The sequence below is a fragment of the Crocuta crocuta genome, unplaced genomic scaffold, assembly GCF_008692635.1.
Source record: "Crocuta crocuta isolate KB4526 unplaced genomic scaffold, BGI_CrCroc_1.0 scaffold24, whole genome shotgun sequence".
Lineage (NCBI taxonomy): Eukaryota > Metazoa > Chordata > Mammalia > Carnivora > Hyaenidae > Crocuta > Crocuta crocuta.
The window spans coordinates 11,116,562-11,142,358 of NW_027530974.1; the positions used below are offsets into that span (position 1 = coordinate 11,116,562).

At 38.7% G+C, this 25,797-nt stretch overlaps 1 protein-coding gene across 1 annotated transcript in view; it reads left to right on the plus strand.

Moving 5' to 3' along the window:
* The window catches only part of PHACTR1 (phosphatase and actin regulator 1), a 571,513-nt gene that overhangs the window by 6,900 nt on the left and 538,816 nt on the right, over positions 1–25,797 (plus strand). The gene's annotated exons all lie outside the window — the stretch shown is intronic.

The following is a 25,797-nucleotide window of genomic DNA, read 5'->3' on the forward strand; positions in this document are numbered from 1 at the left end:
AATGGCTTCATGCCTCTAAGCCAGAGAGCCCTCATCAAAATGGATATAACTCTAACTCCAAAATCATAGGTATTTTTGCTGCATGAGCTCACAGGAATGGCTTCATGCCTCTAAGCCAGAGAGCCCTCATCAAAATGGATATAACTCTAACTCCAAAATCATAGGTATTTTTGCTGCATGAGCTCACAGGAATGGCTTCATGCCTCTAAGCCAGAGAGCCCTCATCAAAATGGATATAACTCTAACTCCAAAATCATAGGTATTTTTGAGAATTAACGGATGTGTGCCCATAAAGCGTCCAGTACATTATTTATTGTTGATCTGTCATTGATGCTATTGCTTTATTATTACCTAGGGGTCTGTTGACTACCCAAATAGTGGTGGTCTCCTTAAATACCATTTTCTGGGTGCCTAGTATCATCCTTGGGAGAGAGTAGGAGCATTTAGATTTAGTGAATGTCTGCATTGAGCTCAAGAAATGAAAGTGCTTAAATCTCCATTACAAAGAGATACAGGGAAAAAAACCTTTGACAACTGAAAATTTGGAAAATAGAACCTTCTAGGACCTTTAAAGAATTCAAGCCTTCAGCTGAAAATAGAGACTACTGGAGGCAAAAGGGAGGGGTGGGTCAAAAAACAATTCTCAAACACATACAGATGCAGGGAAACAGGAGAGCGTTATCAACTTTGCTCTATCTCCCATGAAAAAGAAGAAATTTAAAAACAAAAGCACAAACAAATAGCAGGAGGGATTTGATGTACTATTGAGGAGCATTAACCTTTTAAATAGATTTACAAGGCCCCTGAAGAGTACAGTTCTTAGAAGAGCTCTTTAATACTCAATGGTCCATGATGATTGAGTTTTTATTCTGCCAAAAAATAGAATTGTGGAATAGGTGACCAGTAAAGGTTTACTCTGCTGAACTTAACTGACATCAGTTCAAAAGCCACTCTGAAACTGGCTCTGGGCTATGACTTTCAGTTGAGGCACCTTTCCCCTTCCTTCCTTAGATCCTTACCGCCTAGTCCAGTCCACAGGCTCTTCCATTCACACCAGCTTCAACCTCAAACCAACTTCCATTCACACTTCCGCTTCTGTCCAGACTCAGTGAAAGGTGGCTGTAGACCCGCATCCCAAGCCCCACGCTGAAGACCACCGCTTTGAGAACCACTCACTGACAGACCGATGATGGTGTTTCTAGGGGTCTTGCTGAGTGAATACCAGGTTGTCCTCCTTATCCCAGTCTATCCCGCTGAGACCTTCATGTCGTGGTCTTCAGTAGGGCTCATATTGCCACTTACGGGTCAAATTTACTCCATTAGGAAGTAGAAACAGTGATTGCAAAGCGACCTGATCGCCAAGAGAGGCATGACTATCAAGTGGATTATAACCTTCTCCATTCACCATTCTGATGTTCTCCCATTCATCCCTCAGGGTCTCAACACAGCTAATCCACCGTAACCATCTGTGCCCTCATGGGTATGTCCTAACCGAGCAGTATAGATATAATTTCCAGACCTTTGTCTCTGAGAGGTGCTTCAGAATACACTTTACATATATTGTCTCCAGCCTTACTTTCACGGCGCTCAAGTCCTCACCTTCAATAAATACTTGCTTTTTGGCTTGTTTTTCCCCCTCTCAACCTCTATCCAGGAAGCAGCACGCTGTGCCTCACTCACGGATGACAAGCTAACTACCAAGCCTTCCCTCCCAGCCTCCCACACGCTCCATTTTAGACCTCTAATTGCTCACATGCAGGTTCTCCAAACCTGTGTTTAATACAAGGAACATTCTGTGTTAAGAAGAGGGTGAAGGCAAATGAAAAGAAAAAATTTTGTGGAGATGGCCAACCTGCCAATTTCATCCATAGGTAGATGACCATAAAACGGAAACTTTCGTTTCTGGAGTGTGCCATTATTGGGTCAAGGCAATTCCCTGTATGCAAAGTAGCATTCTTGATACCAACAAGTGACCTGCACACAGTCTTCCCAAGCTCTGTGTGCCTTTGCCCCCAGCAAGCCTCAGATTTGCCATGTATTGTGATTCAGGGCTCCTAAGTACAATAGGATATGACGACAAGAGGGAGAGAGAGAAACAATGAGGGAACCGAAAGGGGAAAAAAATGGTAGGATAATACAATGAGATCATTCCAATCAATAACTTCCACTTTCATGTAAGGCATATGAGGGGGTGGATTACAGATTCAGCTCACACACAGCCAGCGTCAGCCATGACCCAATTAGCGTAAACAATTCACAGGTGCTTGGGAAAGAATTCTTTTCATTTTCCCAAGCAAAATCTGTTCTCCTAAAAGTACCACTCTCTGGGACTGAACTGTCAGAGGCAAGGATGGGGGGCCTAGCACACTAAAATCAGTTCATGGCGGGGCATCTGAGTGCTTCAGTCCATTAAGCTTCAGACTTTGGCTCAGGTCATGATCTCACAGTTCATGAGTTTGAGTCCTCCATTGGGCTCTGTGCTGACCGTTTGGAGCCTGGAACCTGCCTGCTTCAGTATTATCTCTCTCTCTCTCTCTCTCTCTCCCCCTCCCCCACTCACACTCTGTCTCTGTCTCTCTCAAAAATAAATAAACACTAAAAAAAATTAAAATCAATTCATGGCTAATACCATTTTTAAAATATTTTAAAGAATATTTCAGTAAACAATTAGACCCACACACTCATGCAAAACCACAAAATGAATATTGGTGTTAAATAGTACTTCTGAAATGCTAGGACTGAGCAGAGAGACTGTGCTGGAGATCAGTGTTTCTTTTTTCAATTATAAAAGCAAAACAAGGGTAATATTAAAGTGTTTTGCCAAAAAATGGAAAGAAAAATCAGCCCTATAGAGCCACCATTGACCCTTGAACAATCTGGGACGCCTGCTCATCATGAAGTCAAAAATCATCCTCTAACCTTTGACTTCCCCTGAACTTAAACTATTAATAGCCTACTATTGAGTGGATGTGTTACCGTTGGTAAACAGTCGTTTAATACATATTTTGTATGTTATCTATATTATACACTGTACTCTTACAACAAAGTAAGCCAGAGAAAAGAAAATGTTATGAAAACAACCATAGGAAGAGAAAATACACTTACACTACTGTACTGTATTTATCCAAAAAAATTTCACAGATAAGTCGAACCCACTTGTTCAAGGGTCAACTGTGCATATGTATTACAAATATCTTCCACCAGTCTTTGCCTTGTTGTTTGTTTTTTTACTTTCTTAGTGGTATATTTTAATAAGCAGACATTTTTACTTTTGATGAAATCCAGTTCATTTTTTTCTAATATGGTTAGTCCTTTAACAAATCTTTGCCATCCTGCATGTTATGAAAATATTTTTCTGTGCTGTTTTTTCAAAGCCTTTTAGTTTTCACTTTCGTGTGTAAGCCTATGATCCATCTTAAATAGATTTTCCATATGATACAGAGTAGAGGAGGAATTGTCTTTATGAAAGTATTCTTATTACAACTGACATTTTGAAATGTGATCACTGAGACCTGGATATTTTAGTTACTTCTTTTTTCTCTTGTGCTTTCTCCTTTTCTCCATAGACTTTATAGTGTTTATGTTACCCCAATCAAAAGTGACTTAAAATAGACATACTTTATATATCTTTGGAGTTTGTGCTTTCCATGAAATGGGAGTTAGGAAAGTTACTGTTCTGTTTTTAAGTTATACTCAAACGGCTGAAGAGTTCCCAAATTGGATTTTTCATGAAAATGAATTATCTAAATGGCATTAAGTATCCAAAAATCAAACACAGTTCTTTGTTTACAATTGTGAATGTTGGTATACCAAATTCTATAACTATTGGATTTAGAAATAATTGAATCTATTATTCTGCTGTGTGTTGTTATTTAAGAAGTTTTTGTGTACTTAAGGTATTCTGGATATTACCCAGTCTATATTACCTATATTCCTGCTCTCCATCGATGTCCCCATTATTCAACTACCAGAAAATTCTCAATATCTATTTCTTCACATAAAATTAGTAGTTTTCTCGATTTATTTGCAGCACTTTACTTATGTGACACATATACATTTTGGCTGATTAATAGAATTTCAACACACAAAGCACATTTATTCAGTTGGTCATTCAACAAATATTTATTGAGCAGCTATAGAGTGTCAATTATTATTCTGAGCACTGGACCTTCAGAGTCAACAAAACAGATGAAAACCAGCCTTCATGGAGCCTACAGTTTAGTGAGATTTTACACATCAACTTATATTCCAAATATTTACCTTTATTTTAAATTGAATATTCAAGGGGCATCTGGGTGGCTCAGTTGGTTAAGCAGCCAATTCTTGATAATCAGCTCAGGTCATGATCTCAGGATTCATGAATTTGAACTCCGCGTTGGGTCCTTTGCTGACCTCATGAAGCCTGCCTGGGAGTCTCTCTTTCCCTGTCCTTCTGTTTCTCTTTCTTCCTCTCTCTCTCTCTCTCTCTCAAATAAAGAAACGTTAAACAATTTTAAAAATAAAATCAAATATTCAGGTATTAACAATACATCTGATTTATTTGCAGTATATAATTATATGTCAATCAAATTGTGTGCCTGCCATTCCCCACCCCCACCCCCGCTTTCATTGTATAAAGTTCTTTTGAGAAATTGCCACCCAGCCAGGAATGATATTTCCCAGACCCCCTTATACCTTTGGTAGTGCCTATAATTAGTTCGTGCCAAAGGAATGGCAACAGAATTGATGTGTCACTTCCAAGCCAAGGTATTTTAGAAGTGGGTCTACCTTCTCTGTGCTCTTGTTCACCTTTTGCGGGCTGCATGCCAATGAGAGGTGGCCCTGGGGGGTGGTGTAGGGAAAGAGCCAATCAGCGTTTCAGACAGAAAATGGGTCTACAGACCGGTAATTCAGACTCCAGCATGAACGAAATAATACACTTTACCGTGTGAATCTGTGTGAATGTTCCGGAATGCAAGGTTTATTTGCTAAGTTAGCATTGCCATAACAAATGCACTTGCCTTGTTAATATGGGAGACTGTTCATCTGAATAGCTGCAAGGTTTAACCGAGAATAGAACCATTATCCTTGATTAATACAATCTCAGGACTGCCAAAAAAGTGATACTGAAGGAGACAGTCAGCTACACGGCCTCCCAAAGGGGAGGGCCAGCACTAAGAATAGATTTTTGCTAAAGACGGAGGCCAAAATCAGACGCAACCCTGGGGCACTTGGGTGGCTCAGTCAGTTAAGCATCCAACTCTTGATTTCGGCTCAGGTCATGATCTCAGGTCATGATCTCACGCCCATGAGATAGAGTCCTGCACTGACAGTGAGGAGCCTGCTTGGGATTCTCTCTCTCACTCTCTCTCTACCCCTCCCCCACCCGTGCTGTCTCTGTCTCTCTCTCACTCTCTCTCTCTCTCAAAATAAATAAACTTTAAAAATTAAATGCACCCCTAGCAGCTAGTGACTTATAAAAAAAAAGTTACATAAGAAAGTAAGAGTAATTTTGAGGACTCTTTGGTCCATGAACCAAATTTGCATGGTTATAATACCAAGTGGTTACTATTGGAATTCTGATCAAATAAGACTGGGGAATGTGGAGGGAATATGGTGTAGGAAAACCATGTCCTTCCTCATCCTATATGGTAGTGAGTGTAAAATGGGTCAGAAAATAATATATGCATGCTTCCTATGCTCATATAGGAATAGAATTTGTTGCCTCTGTGGGAGTCGAACCAGTGACTAGAAACAGAGGTGGGAGGAAAGCTCTTCATTTTTTCACTTGTGAATATTGCACCATATAAAATTACCTATTTAAAAATACAATTTTTTAAAGTGTAGCATGGCTTGTGAGAAGTAATCCATATCAGGGAAGATATAATTTTCTGAATTCCAACAAAGTCCCTTATGAAAACAGGTGGATGGGATTACAGAATGGACACTGTAATTTAGGAAGTACCCTCAGTGAGATCCTTCCCTTAAAACCTGTGAAGTAGGGGCCTGGGTGGCTCTGTTAGTTGAGGGACTGACTCTTGACTTCGGCTCAGGTCATTATCCCAGGGTCATAGGATCGAACCTTGTGTCTGACTTTGCTGTGAGTATGGAGCTTGCTTAAGATTCTCTCTCCTCTTCCTCCTCCTCCTCCCCTCCCCCGCTCACATGCATCCTCTCTCTCTCTCTCTCTCAAATTAAAAACAAAAACGTATGAAGTCTCATAAGTTTTTGCTTATAACAGGTATTAAAACCAGTACTGAAATACACTGAACTTAGATCTAACCCTTTGAATCACAATATCCTAAAATGATCAGTCAAGATGTCGGTAAATGTTGAAGCACATTCAGTTACATTGCATCATTGAACAATTTATGTTGTATCATAATACATCCCTAATGTATGATATTCCAAACTTTTAATCCAACAAGCAAAAAATCACTTGTCTTACTTACCTCCTTTAATTCATCTGTTAACTATCTCCTTTGTGCATATTTTATAGCATATATAAAATATTCATGCAATACAATACTGATCCGTAGATTAAGAAGAACATTCTTGGGAATGCAGGCAGGCTCAGGAAGCATCTGCGGGCGGGCGGTGGAGTCTGGGCTTGGAGACATCTTTATCTGCTGCAGAAGCTCAGAGAAAGAATCTCTGATGGCAACAGTCAGGTCAGGGCTGTCTCAGTGGTTTGAGCTCCGACCTGAAGGCTAACAGCATCTAAACAGGAGACAGGACAAGGAGAGAGACATTAGAAAGCAAGAAAACATAGAAAGAACCCATAAGGCTCCTCTGGCCACTAAAGCAATTCTCCAGGTGGGATCTGGGCCCCTTCCACACCAGCAACACTGAAGACATTGTTTCAAATGCTTTCCCCAGACCTGTTAAATCAAAACTTCTGACATAGGGTAGTCAAAAATACTCATTTTTATCAAGATCCTGATAATTTTTAGGCATACCAAAATCTGGAAGGTACTCATTCCATGAAAATACACCGGAGGGCACATGGGTTTGTATTGCAGAGACGTTATAAGTGATGCTTTTGATTTAAAGCAGTGCTCAATCTCAAAAAAAGGAAACTGAGAAATGGCTACTTTGAAATAATCATCATTGATGGGTCCGCCATTTTGCCAATATTTAATTCAGCTTTTCAGCACTGGCATTTCCATAAAGTATCGAAATGTTCCGCTGCGGTGTAATAAAGAGAATTGAAAAGTTGGGTTCCCATTCCTTTTTTGAGTGTTGATCAGTTCTATTGTTTAATTACCTTGAACTCTAGAAAAAGACTAGGAAGGAAACAATGTTGTCTGTCACATTCCCATCCTGTCTGTTTGAAAGGTACTTTTCAAATCGGGTTCAGTGTTTCGGGTGTTGAAAACCTCCTTGTACCATTAACTGCGATAGCCCACAGACTGAGGTTCTTCTGAGGGTCACATCTTTGTTACCACTAATGCAATTGTAAGGTAGGAAGTTGAAAAAAAAATGATGACTTCCTAGACTCCTATTTTCCACAAGCTGTTTCCAGAACTCTGCGTGGCGCTCATGGTGAGCTTATTAATATTTAATATAATCTGAATATAATTTTGCCTCAAAACCTTTTATTCCAAAATGCCATGTTTCATGGTGTGATGTTGATACATTTGCAATCCTCGTGCATATGTGGCCACTTTGTGGCAAGGGGGCTTTTGTTTTTATTTTCCTTCTGTGGAGAGGAAATGAAGACCCACACCGGGCTACCTTAAATGAAACCCGGGTACCAGTTAATGTGCATTCAGGTTACAATAAAAGCAGAGTGCCAGTTTAAACTGTGTGGGCATTGCTTGCATTTCTCTCTCAAAAAGGGACAATGTTTGACAGAAAACTTAAGGTTTTCAAAATAAAACATGACCAAGGAGCAACACAGAAATGCAGAGCCTTGAAAGCATGTTTTAGGTGCATTCAAACTAGTTTGAAAGATGAGTAGGAATAAAGCTGAGTAGGGAAACAGGCTTCTGAATAAAAGGATGAAGTGAAATACAATTGACCCTTGAAGGAAGGATGGGTTACAGGTGTGAACCCCCACAGTTGAAAATCTGCATACAATTTTGACTCCGCCCAAACTAAACTACTAATAGCCTATGTTGACCAGAACCCATAATGAGAACATATACAGTTGGAATACATCTTGTGTATGCGACATGTATTATATGCTGCTGTATTCTTACAATAAAGTAAGCTAGAGAAAAGAAACTATTAAGAAAGAGAAAATACAGTACTATAGTGTACTGTACTGTACATATAGTACTGTATAGAAAATACAGTACTATACTGTAGTTATTTAAAAATATCTGTGTATAGGTTGACCCAAGTATAAATCAAGGGTCAACTGTATTTTAATTTTTTATACTTACTTTTTGGTCACTCTCATACCCATTCATGTTTTTACAAAGTTGCATTTGTGGCATATACAAAACTGGGGTCATGAATGACATCTTTTTTTTAATGTTTTATTTATTTTTTGAGAGAGCACAAGCAGGGGAGAGGCAGAGAGAAAGAGGGACAGAGGAAATCAAGAGGGCTTTGCGCTAACAGCAGCAAGCCGGATGTGGGGCTTGAACCCACAAACCTCAAGATCATGACCTGAGCTGAAGTCAGATGCTCAACCAGCTGAGCCACCCAGGTGCCCCATGAATGAAATCTTTTCCAGGACTGGCTGAAGAATATTATGTTTTAGGGCTTAGGCTTCAGAATGACAGGTGTGAAGGACATTAAGCAAGTCATTTAATCTCCCTTTGCCTCGCTCTTCCTTTTTGAATGCAAATGAGAATAAGAGTTCTCAGCCCAAAAAGTTCTAGGATTAAATGAAACAAAATGCATTTCACAAACGATGGTCCAATATATGAGTTGCAGGCTATGCTTGTGAACTCTTTTATGATAATCATGTGTCTGTTCTCATTATGTGTTAGAAAAAATGTAAATTTAAAAAAATTCATTAAAATATAAAACCATAGAATTAGACGCTATGGACTACTGTGTCGAACAAGGGAGAAAGAGTGAGCTACCTGAAGTTCAGTTAAGGAAAAACATTCATAGTAGCAGACACACTAGTGGAGCAAAAATCCATAAAAGTGACGTAGAGTGACTCACGTTTGGAAACACTAAACAAATAAATGCAAAACATTAAACAAAGTATCAAGTACTTAATGTGCATTTAGTAAGTGTTAGCTCCTGTGTTAATTAGGCTTTAGTTTTGTCAGACCTCCGTGGAAAATGTGTTTTCCAGAGGTGACCTCCCTCCCTGTCAGTCCTCAGGTCTTCTCGGCCATCATTTCTGCCTAATTCACATTTCTAAGCCCTTTGAAAATTCGAGGCAGTCTGAAAACCCAAGAACAAGAAGAGCAACAAAACTTTGATCTTTTACAAAATCAAGTTGCTAAAAATCCCCGAAGAATTTTCTTTATGGTTGGACTGCTGGGAATTTTTGTCCTCCAGACTTTCAAAACATTAGCTACGCTACACTGATTCCCTCTAAACTTGCGGCAAACTCTAGTGGCTTGTGGCTTTCAGGTGGTGATTGACACGAGTCAGCATTTACGGAGACATGAGGCACTTTAAATCATATTTTTTTCATCCTTTTCTTCTGTTCTTTTAAGTAACAAAGCAAGGCAATGTGAAAAAAATAATATCAGAAACACCAGAAGCAAATTCTAACCCAGCCATTAAATAGCCAGGTGATGGGCAATACAAACAACTGAAACTGTATAAGTCTTTGTTTCCACGTTTGCAAAATTATAACAATACTTGCAATATTATTATTATGAGGATGAAATGACACAAAGTAATAAATTTAGATTATATTCTCATTTTGGAGAGTAGATTCTCAATAAATATTTGCTCAAGGAATGATTGATTGTAGCAATAAGGAAAGAAAAGAACATTAGTTAAGTGTTCTGTGTCTTCAAGAAGCTCAAAGACTATATATAATATATAATATATAATATAACATAATATAATATAATACAAAATACTGTAATAGAAGCAAAAACAGGATCAGAAAGGCAAAAAGAAAGAATTCAGAGAACTTTTTTTTAATGTTTTTTATTTATTTTTGAGAGACAATGAGACAGTGTGAGCAGGGGAGGGTCAGAGAGAGAGGGAGACACAGAATCTGAAGACAGGCTCCAGGCTCTGAGCTAACTGTCACCACAGAGACCGACACGGGGCTTGAACCCACAAACTGTGAGATCATGACCTGAGCTGAAGTTGGACGCCTAACTGACTGAGTCACTCAGGCGCCTCCAAAGAATTCTTTCTGAAGGAGGTGATGCCTAAGTTTCATCCTAGAATTAGCACAATAGTGGGGCATTCCTTACAGAAAAAAACTAGTACATATAGATCTTTCCAGAAACAGTTCAGTATGACGAGATCAAAAAGTACAAGAAGGTGAAGGTGATATCTGGGGTTGGAGAAAAAGCAGGGTTTGAAAAACCTTGAAGACAAGATTAAGAAATTCAGAATCTGTAGGAAAACATGGAGCATTGGAAGGATTTTTAAAGCTGGAACAGCTTGTTAGATAACAGAAACATACATTTTACGACCCCTGCTTAGATGTGCTGATCAGAAATTTGGGGAATTGGGTGTGGCAATCTGTTTTTTCTTTCTATTTTTAAGGCGTTGTTTTGTTTAACTTCTGCAGCTCCTGGATGTTTTGACATAAATAGTATGAAGTCTAGAATTTGAGACTCATTGACTAATTCTCTACTTTTATAGATGAGGAAAATAGAGCCAAAAGAGGTAAATGATTTAAATGGAATAACAATCCAAGATTATATTAATTTAGATAATTAGATAGAGATACTCACGTGTGTTTTGGGGAGAGAGGGTAGATGTGTTCCCACGTTGATATCCCAGATGAGATGACGGTTAATCTGCCTTTGGGCTAGATTTAAATAGGAGAAAAAAGAACGTTCTGGGCAGTGTGAAATGGCTTGTGATAAGTCATGGACACATTAGAAGTATGATATGTTCAGAGAACTGTACATGTTACAGAATGAGAGATGTATTGGAAATATGGGGAATGGCAAGAGAAGAGACTAGAATAACAGGCAGTAGCCATGGCACAAAGACTTTATATGCTTCACTAAGGAATTCCAAACATGATATGGAATGCACCAAAGAATCTAACACAGAGGAGATCTGTTGTGTGATCAGTTTTTACCAAGACCACAAATATGGAGGACATATTGGAGAATGGAGGCAGAGAAAGAGAGGTTACTGCAGAGATCCAAGTGAGAAGTAAAGACCATGTGAAAAGGGAACTGACAGTGAATTCAGCAAGGGAGAGGGATCTTGGAAATTAAGAAAGTTCTTTCCAGATCATGTGATGGTAGGGTGGGTAGACAGAAAGAGAGGGGTACTTCCGATGATCTCCTGATGTTTTATGTGGGCCCATTGGGTAGATATGATAAGGCTGTTCACTCAGAGAGAGGACATAAGAAAAGAATCAAGATGGAGGGGAGGAAAAGATAAGTTCAAGTTAGAATATGTTGAATTTGGAAACTCTACAGAATATCCGAGCATAGATTACCAGTAGGGATCAAGGTCTACGGGTATAAGGCTTGCTATAGAGATCTTCAGAAACCATCCAAAATATTCTATGTGCCTACGTCATTCCTAAAATAATATCACTTACATCAGTCTCTAAATCCGTGGTTTCACTGGGCCTTGGGTTTCCTTTCATACTTCTTTTGAGGACTGGGAGATTGTATAAAGGAAACATTTATTTTGTAAATTAAAAGTTTTTGCTCTGAGTAGAGTATTTTCCCCCTAACACTAGTACTTAAAATTTATAGGTCATTTGAAATATTTACATAAACCCAGTGTTTGAAGTTACCAATTATTATTTCAAATTCTAGCTTCTTGGAAACAAATTTTTGAGCTAACACTAGATCATCTAAAGAAAACAGTTTTTTTTTTCTTAAACACTATCAATGCAGCTCAATCTCTTTACAGAACTGTAGGCTCTGACAGAATGTTGCAGAAGAAGTGGGAAAAGAGATTCAGCTATAGCTGGTTAAAAATAAAATAGACCTTACTTTTCTTTTGAACCTACACAGTAAGATCTTTTGTTACATTTTGTTAATTATGTACCTCTTGGTGACTAACCTTGATAGGTGACAGGCAGAGAGAAAACCAAAAAAAAACTATTTGACTTCACCCAATTCAATTCCTGTTTCTGGAAAGCAAGACCACACTCCAAACGTCATGCCCCAAGACTGATTTTTACATTAGCCCCCCATCCTCTGCTAGCTCAGTAATCTGGGCATGCACACAGAAATTGCAAAATAAAATGAGAAGGGGGAGAGGATTCACATTTTATGTGTCTGGGGCTTAGTGTTTATTGTCTTGTTTAGTCCCAGAAAGGGACTTTTGTGAGGTGCTTGTTATTATCCTCATTTTACAGATGATGTAATCCATGGTTCCAAAAATCAAGTAATTCCCAAGCTCATACACCTGTTAAGAATGGAACCAGAGAGGCACCTGGGTGGATCAGTTGACTACGCATCTGGCTCTTAATTTCTGCTCAGGTCATGATCCCAGGGTCTTGGGATAGAACCCCGTGTCGGGCTCCTTACTGAGTGTGGAGCTTGCTTGAAATTCTCTCTCTCTCCCTCTGGCCCTGTCCCCTGTTCACCTGCTCTCCCTCTCTCTCTTTCTAAAATAAAATAAAAAATAAGGGTGCCTGGGTGGCTCAGTCAGCTAATTGTCTGGCTTTGGCTCAGGTCATGATCTCACGGTTCATGGGTTCAAGTCCCGCATCAGGCTCTGTGCTGACAGTGTGGAGCCTGTTTGGGCTCCCTCTCTCTCTGCCTCTCCCCAACTTGTGCATTCTCTTTCTATCTCAAAATAAGTAAGTAAACATCTTAAAAAATAAGTAAATTCTTTGTATCTTGGAGCGATTGATTCTAACAAATGTAAGAAATAATCAGACACAACTTGGGCTAAGAGACAGAGGTCATCCATGCTTTGTTTTTGCCGAAAGAGTGACTTTGCCAGCTGGGTTGATGGTCCTGGCTCTGTTCTGCCATTATTTACTAGACAGAGTCTCTGACTAATACCCTGTGATCTGATCACTGTCATCAGGCCATCTGTAGTCACAACAGAATGCAAATAAAATATCTACTGAATCTATATTGGGCAGGCCTTCCTCTTAAACACATACATTTAAGAATTTTTGTGGTTTTTTCCCCCTCCACCACCACAATATGTTTTTATTTTTATGACAACCAGATGTGGCACTTCATTACATACCGAGAGCAAGTGCCCAGATCTAAGGTTTCATTTAACAGTGTAATTCCTACAATAATAGAACATTAGAACTAGGAGGGTCTTAATTCAACTGGGTCATTTCACAGGTGATAAAACTGAGGCTTGGGGAAAAAGAGAGAGGCAAAATGTATTCAATAAATACCTGATAAATACCAGAAGCTCTGCATGTTTATTTCATTCACTATCGTAAGCTTATGAGCTTGATAGGATTGCCCCCAGTTTATAGGACATGAAAGCCCAGGGGAATTACACAACTATGGAGACATCGAGCCTTAATTCCAACATGAGCCTTTCTGACTCAGCTTTCCCCTACGACATCTTGCCTGTCTGGAAAGAGGTGACTTATTTAAATCAGGCATCTAGATGGTATAAGAGCAGAATCTAGGACCTAGTCTCCCACTGTCTAGACCGAAGCCCTTATCCCTACATCCTTACATCTTGTTATAGTACATGGAGATCAAATGAGATTAAAGCTCATGGCATTTGCCTCTAAGGTCACTTTGCAAGTGACCACGCCCAGCTGTTTGCCACACAAAGATATATCCAAGTAAATGTCACCCCTGGGTACGTTGAACGTGAATTNGCCATCCAGGAGCCCCGATTTTACATTTTTAAACAAAAATTCAAAGACTTCTAGCATAAATGCAAGACAGATCACCATTAAGATCAATACTATATTTATCCACAGCTTGACAATGGCAATTTTTCAGAAAGATTGGAAGTAAGGATGAGACATCATTTCTAGTCCTTGGAAACTCTCCTAAATAATAAGACAGAGGGGCACCCGGGTGGCTCAGTCGGTTAAGCGTCCGACTTCAGCTCAGGTCGTGATCTCATGGTTTGTGGGTTCGAGCCCCACATCAGGCTCTGTGCTAACAGCTCAGAGCCTGGAGCCTGCTTTGGATTCTGTGTCTCCCTCTCTCTCTGCCCCTCCCCTGCTCATGCTCTGTCTCTCTTTGTCTCTCAAAAAAAAATGAATAAATGTTAAAAAAAAATTTTTTAAGTAATAAGATATAAACATACTTTTACTAGGATGACTGATTGTTCTATCCAGAGAGGAATGTAAAAGGGTATATTTATAGAGAGAGAGGAAGAGAGAGAGGAAGGCAGAGAGAGACAAGAGAAGAAGGAAAAGAGAATATATACACACAATTGTGTGTGTGTTTGATTTTGTGTGTGTGTATGTATACATACATATTTTTTGTAAACTATCATAGCCCTTTATCTCTAACATTTAACTGTGCATTTTCAAAGAATAGGATAGCCTTTTCCATACCCACAGCATAGCTGTCAACTGCAGTAAATTCAACATTTATACTAATTATATATTTTTTAAAGTTTTTCTTTTTTCAAATTCCAGTTAGTTAACATACAATTTAATATGAGTTTCAGGTATATAATATAGTGATTCAATATTCAAGCAAGTGCACTCTTTAATCCCCATCACCTATTTTTTAAAAAATTTCTTTAATGTTTATTTATTTTTGAGAGACAGAGTGTGAGCAGGGGAAGGACAGAGAGAGAGGGAGTCACAGAATTCAAAGCAGGCTCCAATCTCTGAACTGTCAGCACAGAGCCCAACACGGGGCTCGAACCCACGAACTGTGAGATCTTGACCTGAGCCAAAGTTGGCCGCTTAACTAACTGACCCACCCTGGTGCTGCCCCCAACCCCATCACCTATTTTTTAACTCATGCCCCCACCCATCTCCCCTCTGGTAACCATCTGTTTATTTTCTATAGTTAAGAGTCTCTTTCTTGGTTTGCCTTTCTCTCCCCTTCCTCCCCCCTTTGCTCATTTGTTTTGTTTCTTAAACTCCACATATAAGTGAAATCATATGATATTTGTCTTTCTCTGACTGACTTATTCCACTTAGCACTATTCACTCTAGCTCCATCCATGTCATTGCAAATGGCAAGATTTCATTCTTTCTTATGGCTGAATGATAATATGTTGTATATATATGTATGTATGCGTGTATATGGTGTGTATATATATATATATACCACATCTTCCTTATGCATTCATCAGTTGATGGACACTTGGGCTGTTGCCACAAATTCGCTATTGTAGATAATGCTGCTACAAACATTGGGGTACATGTATTCCTTTGAATTAGTATTTTTGCAGTCTTTAGGTAAATAACTGGTAGTACAATTGCTAGATCATAGAGTAATTGTACTTAAAAATGTTTAGGTACCCCCATACTGTTTTCTAGAGTGGATTCACCAGTTTGCATTCTCACCAACCGTGCAAGAGGGCTCCCCTTTCTCCGCATCCTTGTCAGCACCTGTTGTTTCTTGTGTTTTTGGTTTTAGTCAACAAAATTTCCCGCTAGACTTAGCATTTTGACAGGTGTGAGGTAATATCTCATTGTAGTTTTGATTTGTATTTTCCTGATGATCAGTGATGTTGAGCAACTTTTCATGTGTCTGTTGGCCATCTCTATGTCTTCAGAAAAATATCTCTTCACGTTTTAATTGGATTATTCACTTTTTGGGTGTTGAGTTTCAGAAATTCCTTATATATTTTGGATACTAACCTTTATCAGACACGTCATTGGCAAATATCTTCTCCCAGTCCATAGGTTGCCTTTTAGTTTTGTCAATTGTTTCCTTCACTGTGTAAAAGCCTTTTATTTTGGTGAAGTCCCAGTAGTTCGTTTTGCTTTTTCCCTTGCATCAGGACACAATAGAAAGAAGCTGCTATGCCCAGTGTCAAAGAGGTTACTACTGCCTGTATTCTCCTCTAGGCTTTTGATGGGTACAGGTCTCACATTTATATCTTTAATCCATTTTGAATTTGTTTTTGTGGGGGCGCCTGGGTGGCTCAGTCGGTTAGGCGTCCGACTTCGGCTCAGGTCATGATCTCACGGTTTGTGGGTTCGAGCCCCATGTCGGGCTCTGTGCTGACAGCTCGGAGCCTGGAGCCTGCTTCAGATTCTGCATCTCATTCTCTCTCTGTCCCTCTCCCACTTGTATTCTGTCTCTCTCTGTGTCTCAAAAATAAATAAATGTAAAAAAAAAAATTTTGAATTTGTTTTTGTGTATCGTGTAAGAAGGTGGTCCAGTGTCATTCTTTTGCATGTGGCTGTCCAGTTTTCCTAACGCCATTCATGGAAGACTATCTTTCTCCATTGGATAGTCTTTCTAGTTTTGTCAAAGATTAATTGACCATATACTTGTGGGCTCTCTTCTGGGTTTTCTATTGTGTTCTATAGATCTATGTGTCTATTCGTGTGCCAGTATCGTACTACTTTGATCACTACAGCTTTATAATATAAATTGAAGTCTAGAATTGCGATGTCTCTGGCATTGCTTTGCTTTTTCAAGGTTGCTTTGGCTATTTGGGGTCTTTTACAGTTCCATACAAATTTTAGGATTGTTCTGGCTCTGTGAAAAATGCTGTTAGTATTTTGATAAGGATTACACTGAATGAATAGATTGCTTTGGGTAGTATAGACATTTTAGCAATATTTGTTCTTCCAAGTTATGAGCACGGAATGTCTTTCCATTTCTTTGTGTCTTCTTCAGTTTCTTTCATCAATGTTTTATAGTTTTCAGAGTACAGGTCTCTGGCCTCCTCAACACTGATACTTTAATCTGCTCTTTGGATTTCAATTTTGTCAGTTGATCCCAGAATGTCCTTTAGAGCACTTTTCCTCTGCAAGACAGGTCTAGTCTAGAGTCAATTCAGTATAAGATCTGACTCTAGTACAGAGTCCAGTCTAGGGTCAGATATCTTTTACCTCCTTTTATCTGGAAATTTTCAAAGCCTTAATTTGTCTTTTAGAACATTGGTTTTTTTTTTTTTTTTTTAGGAATACAGTCCCCCATCCCTTTTTTAATAAACAGTTCCTACTTTTGAGGTTGCTGATACTTCCTCATGGTTCTACTCAGGTTATGCATTCTAGAACACTCCAAAGATACTTGTATGTTCTCCACATTTCACATTCGGAGGTGCTCAATGCCCAATTTGTCTTCCATTCGTGATGGTAATTTTGATTGCCCAGTCCAGGTGTTTTCCAATTTTTCCCTAGAAATGAATAAGTCTGGGGGGAGAAATTTTAAGATCATGAAAATTTCCCCCTAGAGGTAGCATTATTGGTCTTTGCTTGACCTTTATTCCAATGGCTGCAGAATGATGATTTTGGAATGCTCACACTTCTTCTGCATTGATGCATTAGCTCTCTGCATTTTACTGGAAACAACAGCCATACCCTTTCCTGAATTTACTTCTTTGGCTATTTGCCCAATTATTATCAGTTTTACCCACTTACATACTTATTATTAGGACTCATGAATTTCCATTTTTAATAACGTATCATTCATTAGTGGACTTAATTATTTTTTTGTGTTCTAATTGTTCCAGATTTGACCAATGCAGCTCCTTTCAAGCTGGCTTCTGTGCTTCTGTGTTCTTGCGATGTACCCCTTAATTTGGGGGAATGCTGCCTTGTTTCTGGCATAACAAGAAGCTTCCTTTCGTCATTCTTTCGTTATTCCTTATATACATATTCAATCTAGTTATTTGTTGTTGTGTTTAATGCAGCACAGAATGCTGGGAACACAATACTTAAGAAATCATGTTTATAAAAGATAGATATGATGATAGCCTAAAACTAAGACTGAGACAGGAAAGAAAACCCTACAGAATTTGGGGTAGTAGAATATTGATCTTCACAAAGATGGCCCAAGTCATTAGGAAACTATTTTAATTAATCAGATCAAAATAAATTGTTATAATAGTGGGGTTTTGTAAATATTTGGTACTCAAAGGCAATGATTATCACATTTATTTGTGCATATTAAGCTTGAGGCTTTTTAACTGTTAAAAAAAGAGCTTATGCATTTATTTTTAAATTGATGAGTTGGTATCAAATAACTATAATACTCCACATACTATAGTATTCTCCAGGATATACTTGTTTATATAATAATGTGTAAGTTTTATTTCTAAATGTATAGTAAATGGTGACTGGCAAATTTTTATTAAAGTAAGCATAATTTTGTAAGCTGAAAGCATTCTAAAATTTATTTTTAGTGGTATATAATATATATAGTGATAATGCACAGATGTAAAATGTATAATTTGATGAACTTTTACAAAAGTAATTACTTTTTCTAAAAGGTATAATCACCATTCAAATCAAGATAGACTCTTTCCTACATCCCCAAATATTCCTTTGTGTCCCCTCCAAGTCACTATCTTTCTAATTAACCTCCTATCATTGTATATTAGCTTTATAACTTTTTATTGAACTTCACATAAAGGAATACATACATATCCATACAACGTATACTTTTTTAGGTCTGGCTTCTTTTGCTCAACATTATGCCTATGAGATTCATCTATCTTGTTGCTTGTAGCATAGTTTGTTCTTTTTTCATTTCTACGATGTAGGACATTGTAATGAAGTTTTCCAAACAGTTCTGTGCACTTTTCGGTTGATGTTGATGGCCATTTGGGTGTTTCTGGTTTGGGGCCATTACAAATATATCTGTTATGGACCTGCTTGTTCATGTCATAGAGTATTTGTGTATATATTTGAGTATACATTTGTGTATACTGTGTGTGTAAATGGCTTTCCAGACTGGTTTTACAAGTTCACATTCCCACCAGCTTTCACGAGAGCTCCAATTCTTCCATAACCTCACCAATTTGGCATTGAATGACTTTTAAGTTCCACCCAGATTTGTGGGTGTGATATCTCATTGAGGCTTCTATTTGAATTTACCTCTAAATAATGATTCTGAGCATTTTTTCTTATGCTTATTGGACATTTGGATTTTCTTGTGTGTGAAGTGTCTATTCAAGTCTTTTGTCCATTTTAAAAATATTGAATTGTCTGTCTTTTTATTCTTGTTTTGAAGTTCTTTATATATTCTGGTTACTAGTCCTTTGTTGTATATAAAACTGAAAATACCTTCTCCCAGTCTGTGGCTTGCCTTTCCACTCCCTTATTGATGTCTTTATTTTTTTTTTTAAGATTTTATTTTTAAGGTAATCTCCACACTCAATGTGGAGTTCAAACTCACAACCCCAAGATCAAGAGTCACATGCTCCACCGAGTGAGTCAGCCAGGCACCTCTGTCTTTTATTTAAGAAGACTGCATGTAGTTTATTTTTGCTAACTTGTTGAATATATGAACATAAAGGTGTTTGTAGTATTCTCCTACTCTCTTTTAATAGATATAGGATCTATAGTGATTACGCCAGTGTGATTTCTGATAATAGTAATTTGTATCTTCTCTATTTTTATCACTGTTTGACTTGCTAGAAGTTAATCAATTTTATCAAATTTTTTTTGAAGAATGAGCTTTTTGTTTCATCTACTTTTTTATTGTTTTCATGTTTTCAATTTCAATGACTTAATGCTTATGCTTTTATCTTTATTAGTTCCTTCTACTCACTTTAGATTTATTTCTTTTTCTAAGTTCTTGAGGTAGGATTATTGATTTGAGATCTTTTCTCTTCTCTAATGTAAACAGGTAGTGCTATGTTTTAGCTGCATATCCCACATATTTTAGTATGCTCTATTTTTCCTTGTGTCTTGTGATGAACAAAAGTTCTTAATTTTAATAGCATCCACATGCCTGTGTATTGTAGTGCCTTTCATGTACTATTTAAAAATCTTTGCTGAGGTCATAAAATATAATATGAAAAAAGTTTTCTTCTAGAAACTTTGTTGTTTGCCTTTCACATTTAGGTCCATGATTCATTTGAAATTTAATCTGTATGGTGTGAGATAGGGATCAGGGTTTGGTTTCTTCCACATTTGAACATCCAAGTGTTCAAGCACTACGTATTGAAAACTCCATCTTTCCCCTATTATACTGCCGTGGGATTCTTGACATAATCAGGCTACCGCTTATATATGGATGTATTTTTAAATTCTCTGTTTTCTTCCATTTCTCTAATTATCTTATTTTGTTTTTGAATTCTATATCTTCATAATAGGTCTTGATGTCTTCTACTGCAAATCCTCTAGCTATTTTCTTATTTGTCATGATTAGGCTAGTCTTATCCCTTTGCATTTTCATATAAATTTTAGAATCAGGCTGTCAATTAAAAGTAAAGTTTGGATTTTAACTGGAATTTCATTGAATCTATAGATCAGTTTGAAGAGATTGATGCATTTACATAGTGTGTCTTTTAATCCATGAGCATGAGAACAGGTTAGTCATACCAGTCCTCATTTATTTAGGGTTTACTATTTCAGGAATGTTTTGTAGTTTTTCATGTAGAGGTCCTGCTCATCTTTTGTGAGATTTATTCATAAGCATTTGATGGTTTTGATACTATTATAAATGGTTCCTTTTAAATTACATGTTCTAATTTTGCCAGTATGTAGAAACAAAATGGTGTTTTATACTGCTATTGTATCAGTGATGTTGTCAAATACATGTATTATTTCTAATAGGCTGGATTCTTTGGATACTATATGTACACAATCACAACATAGTCAACTAATTACAATTTTATTCTTGTTTTCCAATCATTATATCTTTTTAATTTCTTTCCTTTGACATAACTTAACTCACTGCATTGACCAAGACCTCCAGTATTATTGTGAATAAAAGTGGTTAAGAATGGACTTACTTAGAGGCACCTGGGTGGCTCAGTCAGTTAGGCATCTGACCTCGGCTCAGGTCATGATCTTACAGTTTGTGGGTTTGAGCCCTGCACTGGGCTCTGTGCTGACAGCTCAGAGCCTGGAGCTTGCTTCGATTCTGTGTCTCCCTCTCTCTCTGCCCCTCCCCTGGTCATGCTGTCTCTCTTGAAAATAAACAATAAAAATAAAAATAAAAGAAGAAGAATGGACTTAGTTAGATAGAAGCCTTTTGAAATCCTAAGTAACCAGTTCTCATCCCCTCAAAATTCAGTAGGTCCAGGTTGGGGGCCTGGAAAATCTACATTTGAACAAGGGTTCTAGGTGATATCAATGTAGGCGTGTCCTAGAAACACTCTGAGTAAAATTTTTAAAGCTTTTCTCACCTAAAGAGTTTTCTTGATTAGGATGGAATATTGCTCTTTCTTTCTCCCTTCTCTTCCCGCCTTCATTCTCTTCCATGCCAGTGAAGGATGTACAAAATGTTACTCCTCTGAGTACACTATTGTTTCTCTTTTTCTGTTTCTCACTGTAGATATAACAGACATGTAAGGGGCTTCAGTGTTAAAATGTTGGCTGGTTTTAGAAAAGAAAAAAAGCCCTCATCCTGAGGCAGTAGTCTACTCAAAAAGAAGCAATTTTTTTTAAAGTGTATTTAAATGTTCTTGAGATCACAGTTGAATTCAGTTCTTTCTATATACACACCCGTACCCCCAGGCACACACACAAACAATCATATGGGTGTTGCCACTTGATGGAAACACTATGAGGAAAAAAGCAGATTCTAAAGGATGCACTCTTGCAGAAAATAGATCTGAATAATATGAAATGGCTTGAGAGAAATATAGATACCATGTGGTTTCCTAACTGTGGTTAGTTACAGATCAAAGGAACAATGTATTTTCTGAGATTGAAAGATAAAATATGCCATGGATATTTATGGATAAAAGAGATACACAAATAGCTGCAAATAGTATAGAATATTAGAGCTAGGCAGGGCCTTAAGATCATGTTATCTGACAGTGGCATTTTTCAAGCTAAGGTGACTGAGACCCACCTTGGTAGAGTGAGTGACTTGCCCAGTGTAATCTTTTGAGGTATTGGCAGTACTGAGCACAGCACCCAGCATTCCAAGTCCCCACCACAGTGCTCCTCCCCTTACATCACTCAGATAGTTTATGATAAGAGATTATGCCTATGAAAGGAATCCCAGAGAATAAAGAAGGTGGAAACATCAGGGCAAACCCACAAAAGTGAGTCCTTCATACAGGCTAAGAGGGAAATACATGAAATGAAATTGATTTTGTAAGCGAATTGTAAGAAAGATGTGTGAAAAGAGGCAAAGTGAACAGGGAATGGAAAAAACTAGATGAGACAAAGAAGACAGTACATTGCGGAAGTCCAAAAAAATGGAAGATAAAACTACAATAAAAGGGACGCCTGGATGGCTCAGTCGGTTAAGTGTCTGACTTTGGCTCAGGTCATGATCTCGCAGTCCGTGGGTTCGAGCCCCACGTCGGGCTCTGTACTGACAGCTCAGAGCCTGGAGCCTGCTTCAGATTCTGTGTCTTCTTCTCTCTCTGCCCCTTCAGAGCCCACTTGTACCCTATCTCTCATTCTTTCTCAAAAATAAACATTAAAAAAACCTAAAAATACAATAAAATAATTCAAGCACATATAGGTAGATGTAGTATTTTTTGTCATTTTTTATCAAAGGTATGTCTATCTAGAATTATTCCAATAATAAAATGACCATAATGAAATCTTATGAAAGTACATTTAGACTCCTTAAAATTTTTTTTAATGCTTATTCATTTTTGAGAGAGAGAGTGAGACAGAATGTGAGTTGGGGAGGGGCAGAGAGAGAGGGAGGCACAGAATCCAAATCAGGTTCCAGGCTCTGAGCTGTCAGCACAGAGCCTGATATGGGGCTCAAACCCAGGAACCGTGAGATCACAACCTGAGCCAAAGTCAGACACTTAACTGACTGAGCCACCCAGACACCTATAGACTCCTTTAAAGAAAGGTATACCTAAAGTGGTAGCAATGTTAAGTTCTTAATCTTCTAAAATGTTGAAGGAAGAAGATACAGAAATCCAAAGATGTACTTGCTGTATCATGAAACATTAAATGTAAAATCAAAGAGGCACAGGCAAAGCTAAGGTTGGGTATTTCTTCAAATGATTTTATAGTTTTTTTTTTAATTTCTTAAATATTTATTTATTTATTTATTTTGAGAGAGAGAGCAAGGAAGGGGCAGAGAGAGAGGAAAAGACAGAATCCCAAGCAGGCCCCACACCCAGTGTGAAGCTCAATACAGGGCTGGATCTTATGACCATGAGATCATGATCTGAGCCAAAATCAAGAGTCTGACACTCACCCCACCTAAACCACCCAGGCACTCCAGGCTTTTTTTTTTTTTTTTTAAGATATGGCTGTAGAATGAAAATATAAGGGGGTGTACAAATATTTTGAATAGTCAAGTGGCACTGCCTTAATTCAAAGAGAGGTAGTGTTTATACAGTATTCAGAATCATTGGCATTTATTTCCTTATTTTTGCACTTCCTTATGAGCCTGAACCTAAATGTTATAATCATAATATTGGTTTCCAACCTATCTAGCCATTGAAAAGCATTAACCTTCATGGTTCATCTGATGAGCCACATACCCTGGTTGTGCCTCCTGAGAGAGGACGTACCCTTTTTAAATCTATGTTTAACAGAGATAAATGAGCCATAATAATGAGGCAAATGTCATAGAAAAGTGAATTGTAAATGTGGCCAGTCAACCAAATGTATATATTTAGCAAATCAATATACTGGTTAAGGACACAGGATTTAAAAACCAGGCAAGCAAGGATTTGATCCCCAATTCAGCCGCTCATTATTTGTGTAACTACTCCTTCTTTCTCTTCTCTCCTTCTTCTCTGCCTCTCTTCCTCTCCTCCTTCCTCTTATTAAAAAAAAATCTATTGAGCATTTACTATGTATTATGCCATAGACTAGTGGGCCAGGTGCCTGCCATTCCTGAGGGAGAACATGGGAAGTTTACAGGAAGAAATTTGTGGTGTGTGACACAAGCCAAGATACAGATGCAGAAATGAGCCAGACTTGCTGGGACAAATCTGAGCAGACTGGAATAAATCATGGGAGACAAGTTTGGAAAAACATATTAAAGTCAGGTTGTGAAGGGCCCTGAATGCCAGGATAAGTAATTTCAAATGAACATTGCAGATACCTGGTGAACAATCAGAAATTGAGTGATTCAGGAAGAAGTCTAGTACTGAAAGACACAAGAGGAGACTATTTCAAAAGAATAGTTTACTACATACTTCAGAGAAGGCAAGAAAGAAATGGATTTAACTGTTAGAAGGACATGATGACCTTTCAAATAGCTCTGCTTCGGTGGTGGGGATAGAAACCAGTAGTGAGGATGAAAGAAGGGGTTGAAGGTGAAGAAACGCAGCCTGTGCGGCAAAAGTTTCATGGGAGGGTTAAGCAGAATGGGAAGGAAACAGTATGGTAGAGATTCAGGAAGCAGTGAGGTCCAGGGCAGATATATTTTTCCTAAGATGAAGAGTTACTATCTACGTGGGAAGTAAAAAACCTGTGTGGACGGACTGCAGATTCCAGGGTGCAAGAGCAGATGAGACCTCATGAGAATTCCCACTGACCACTGAAGTAGGAAGGCCCGCAGAGCTGAAGTAGCAGTTCTTCCTCTGAGATTGAGGGGTATGACTTGACGCTGAGATTTCCTTTGTAGCAGGGAGAGAATCAAGGCAGTATTTATCTGTGTACGCCAGGTGAGCTCTTACTAGAAAAAAGAGTGGCAACATCAGGCCACAACAAAAAGACCAAGTGACGGGGCTGTAGAAAGACACACATCAAAGAGTTCAGCCATCAATGGATTCAGGAGCATCAAAGCATTTTCAGTCACACTCCAGAAACCTTTCTACTTCCTTCTGTGCTGTGTACTGTGGGAAGTTTGCAGTGCAAACATTCAAAGAAATGTAGAGCGTCCTTGATCTTCACCTCTCCTTCAGAAACAATGGTACTGGGTTATAGAGACTATGGGTCCAATGCGAAGATGATAATTTGCCCTCTAAGTCACCACTCAAAGAGAGTGTTGAAGGTTAAAATCAATAGGTATTTACGTAGACATAAACGCATCCTAGAAGTTGATGGTTGTCAAAGAGGGTTACTCAGCGCTGTGTGGATATGTCTAGTCTACATTCGAAGTACCAGCTCTGGAAACTTTACTGCCCAAGTGCTACCAGACTTGTATAGACTTTTCTTGTCCCTCCACCTTCGGGTTCAATGGGGCTGGTAAAAAAGCTTCTGAGGATTGCAGGTCTCGTTGCATCTTTATTTGAGCTCCGGGTTGGGAAAGGGGGAGCAAAGGGGTGCCCTGGGTGCAGTGCCCTCCTCCGTGACCACTGGAGGGTTGCACCCCAACAATAGTAATTCCACACAAGGAAAGCTGAAGCTGGTGTATCTAGCCAGGCATCGTCAGTCTAGAGAATCCTGTGGGTTAAGGAGACCCTAGTGTGCACTTGACGAGCAGAGTAAGTGCCTTTGGCGGGAGAGGGCACAGTGCTGACTGGGCATCTTCGCTTTGGAGTCTTCCCTTTCGCATTGGCCTATCGGTGCCAGGAGCTGAGAACCCGGGGCTTCGGGCAGAGGCGGGGTGTCAGTCGGGAACACTGACCCATTGGTCCTGTGGCTGCAAGGGGAGTTAGGGGAGCCCTGGGCGCCGGCCAGGGATAGCCCGAGCTCTGCTCCAGTCCACAAATCCTTAACGGATTTTCTTTCTCTCCCTTCACCCTTTTCTCTCCTTTGCTCTCTTTCTTCCACTCTCCTTCTTTTTTTCCTTTTTCCCCTCTTTTCCCCCTCCCTCC